Source organism: Schistocerca nitens, chromosome 3 (genome assembly GCF_023898315.1).
Source record: "Schistocerca nitens isolate TAMUIC-IGC-003100 chromosome 3, iqSchNite1.1, whole genome shotgun sequence".
NCBI classification, from domain to species: Eukaryota; Metazoa; Arthropoda; class Insecta; order Orthoptera; family Acrididae; genus Schistocerca; species Schistocerca nitens.
In genome coordinates, this window is record NC_064616.1 from 35,896,410 (window position 1) to 35,900,691 (window position 4,282).

The following is a 4,282-nucleotide window of genomic DNA, read 5'->3' on the forward strand; positions in this document are numbered from 1 at the left end:
TCTAGATGGACGGAGTTTGAATCATTTTACGTAAATCAACTGGTCTATCAGTTCTAAAGTGTTGTTATAGTGTCTGGGATCAGTACCAAGAACGTACTGGCAAGAGAGAAATGATCGTACAACATAAACACATGCACTCCTAAGGCTGCAATGGTTCTGCACTCAAACACACTGTAATGTTAAAGTCATGTGGTTTGCAAAATATTAGTCATGCTGAGTGCAACACTCTTAATACTCTAATGCAGGACATATACGTCCAACATCTGACGTACATCCACACTGCATGTTTCCTGTCCCATTCAATATGGTGACAAACTTTAAGATGATAAAACTAGTTCTTTCTACACCAAACAAAAATATAGAGTCTTTGTGATACATGCACAATTTAGCTTTCTGGAGGTGTATAGTGCTCAACGATCACATCCAAGCACAGTTCAGAAATTATACTATGCTCGCATCAATCACATGAAATGATCGTCAGCACTGGAGAATGCCTCTTACAAGGAAACAGACAAACATATAGCAGCAGTGTTTGACATATGAAATTACATGCCATGTTGCTCTAACTCAGGGAACAGAACACAGTCTCTCTCACACACAACATCTTTCAAGCAAATGTATACACAGGGATTGTGAGGGGGTCACAAACACCTGCCACTAAGTTAGAATCACCATAGTTATGAAACTGAAGAGTCGATTTGTGTCCAAAATGGCGCAGGGGAAAGGAGTACTTCACATAAGTCTTCAATCGTCTGGAGGAGAGTACCATAACAGGTTTTCCACTGGTGAACATGTTTCATCACACATGCGTTGGAAGTCCTCTGCTGACTGTGGTATGGAGAAGTTTGCTGTTAACGATCACAGGTAGACAGTGCTCTGAGTCACACACAGAACATGTATATGAACCGAACACACAACTGATAAACTCGAAGAGAACAACGGAGAAAAATGGTTAAATGCGCGATAAATGACCTGCAGCAACATCTCCTTTTCTCTACAATGCATCATCAGTCTGTCATTAAATCATACCTCTCATACCTCGTTACATCCAAATCTCAACCGATCACTCCATCCACATCTATTTCCAGGAAAACATCAAAGACAGCAGTGAACTTTCATGTATCACTATTACCTCAATAAACATACATCAGAATGTTTTTATAAAAAAACATACAACAACTGTTCTGTAAGGTATTTGTTAGCTGACCCCACATGGTTGTGATTGGTGGAGAGTACAGATAAGCACGTTGTAAATACTGCTTGTTACGGTTTAAAACACCTAAACAGTTCTGCAAAAGGTCAAATACGTGATCCATTCTGTCGCTGTACTGGGTGGTTATAATTAAACTTTCCCTATTTAACACATTATAACACAGAAACTAATTACCGTACGAGAACCAAACTTGCTAGCATTAATGTCCAGAGTATGGGGTTCATGTTTTCTATGCATTACAGCGCCACTGTCCAGTTCCACCTACGACCACCAGGTCTCGCGATCAGTCATCGTGATTCATAGTCTCAAACACCTGACCAGTCGCAGTGCATTTAGTGACATGTCAACATGAGCTGGGGCAAATGGAGCAGGACATTAATGGTGAAGCTGTATTATCAAAACAACAGTAACTCTGCAGCCGCACTTCGAGAATGTCGCCAGTTGAAAGGATTATGGAAGGGTCGTCTTTCTCCACCTGCTGTGAGGAACATGATGAAGAAGTTTGAATCAACTGGAGAAGTGGCCGTCACTCTGGGAAGAGGCCGACGACCGGTTGCACCGCAGGTGGTTGATAAAATTGCTGTTGCTATGGCAGACAACGCTGTGCGCAATTCCCAATCGTCAGGATATGTGTGTGCTGTTCAAAAATGGTTCAAATGGTTCTGAGCACTATGGGACTTAACATCTGAGGTCATCAGTCCCCTGGAACTTAGAACTACTTAAACCTAATTAACCTAAGGACAACACACACATCCATGCCCGAGGCAGGATTCGAACCTGCGACCGTAGCGGTTTCGCGGTTCCAGACTGAAGCGCCTAGAACCGCTCGGCCACGTGTGTGCTGTGCCACGACAGTTGAACATCTCGTGATCCACTGTACAGAACGTGGTTCAAACGATTTTCAAAAGGTATTCGTAAAAGATCTATACCGTACAGTAGCTTGCACCACAGGATGAACAATGACGTGTTAACTTCGCTCTCCACTTTCTCACAAGGATTGAAGTTAACGACGAGACGAGCAGTGTGACTGGTCAGCGTTACTGCGATATGCTCTGCCAGCATGTCATACTAGCCCTACAGGAGAGAGACGCATTGAACACGACAGTTTTCATGCAACATGGGGCCCCATCACACATAGCTCGTGATGTTCACCTGCCTCTCCGAAACACATTTGGAAAAGATCGAATTATCAGCCGATCGGTTGTTTCCAAATGCTTGGCCGGCATGATCACCCGATCTCACTCTGTGTGATTTCTGGTTGTGGGGCTGCCTGAAGGACAGGGTTTACCAGGGGAACATTCACACACGTACTGACATGAAGCACAGTACATCAAGAGAGGTAGCCAGCATACCAACAGACATGCTTCGCTCTGCTGTGTTGAATGCAATCCTGCACTTTCAGACACTTCTGGACACTGATGGCCACCATATTGAGCCCCTTTTGTAGCATTAATAGTACCAGTATGTAATGGTATGATGTACCGTAGCAGAACATTAAAAGTGTTTCAATTGAATTGATTTTGCATTATTTCTCTGCCCCATGTGCTTGATATTAATGTTACCAAGTTTGGTCCTCATACAGTAATTAGGTTCCATGTTATAACGTGTTAAATAAGGGAAGTTTAATTATAACCACCTGGTATATTGCAGTCCTCCAGATGCTAATACAATGCTCTTTAGCAAAGGGCACTTAATAAAAATCTGTAAGATGGTTGTCAATAACTTTGGGATCACATCTGGGCTTGTGATCCAACAAACACAAATTAGTTACTCACAGTTGGTGATCATCGACATTAAACATTCTGTTCCAGCCATCTTATCTCTGTCGACGAAAAATAACTGTTTCCCTGGATCCTCTTGCTGCCACATACTCGTCCCCATGTACAAGAATTTTCCTGCGCCAAGCAGAAGACATGCAAGTACTCCGTCATTCGCCTGCCTGGCTAGCCACGCGGTGTACGGCGCTGCTTCCCGAGCGGGAAGGCGTGCCGGTCCCCAGCACGAATCCCCGGCGGATATGTGTCAAGGGCTGGTGTGCCGGCCAGCCTGTGGATGGTTTTTAAGGTGGTTTTCCATCTGCCTCAGCGAATGCGGGCTGGTTCCCCTTATTCCGCCTCAGTTACACTATGTCGGCGATTGATGCGCAAACACTGTCTCCACAAACGCGTACACCATCATTACTCTACCACGCAAACATTTGGGGTTACACTCGTCTGGTATGAAACATTCCTGGGGGAGAGGAGGGGGCGGGGGGGGGGGGGTCCAATGAGGGCCGAACCGCAAAATAATCATGGGTTCGGTATGGGGCGACGGTGGGTTGGGGGGGTGGGGGGGTTGGATCGACTGCTGTGGCGTGTTGTGGGGTTGTGAATCACTGAGGGCTACGGCAGGACGAAGTCTCTCCGTCGCTTCTAGACCCCCAGTTCAACACACAGTACACACACTCCCTCATTCCCCTTCAATATACCCGCATTTCGGCCTGAATTTACGCGTACTTTCCGTCGATTTTGTAATTTTATCGCTTTTATGTCATTCTGCCCAAGCGATCATGACATCACTTCTCGTCATGTATTCTAAAAGTGCTTGTAAATGTGGTATAGTTGTCAACACTGAGAATACGGTAAGCGATACTGTGACGAACGGAAGTTGAGAGGTGAGCTCCATACCGTTTATTCTAAGTATTGTGGGCGAACATATTACAATGTCTTACATACATCTGGCGAAATGGCTGCAATGAGAAAATTAGGGGCTAATACGCTAATACGAAGGTTTCTACAGGGAGACAATCAGCAGCAGAAATTCTGTCGTTTCTTTTCTCAATAAATGAGGGACTCGTACACGTTTGGTTGCTGCTTACTGTGTTAGCCTTTCTGAGATATTACAAAAACACTTCCAGAAAGTTTCGTTTGCGAGAGGGATGAGGGGAAGCACATTGTTCAACATCCCGGTATTTACGCCAGCGACATTTAAGAGATCAGTCCTGAGAAGGATACGACAACTTTTGTGAGTCCAGAATCATTAACAGCTGTCCAGTACGGCGATCGATGGGTTGTCGGCCGGAGCCGGTAC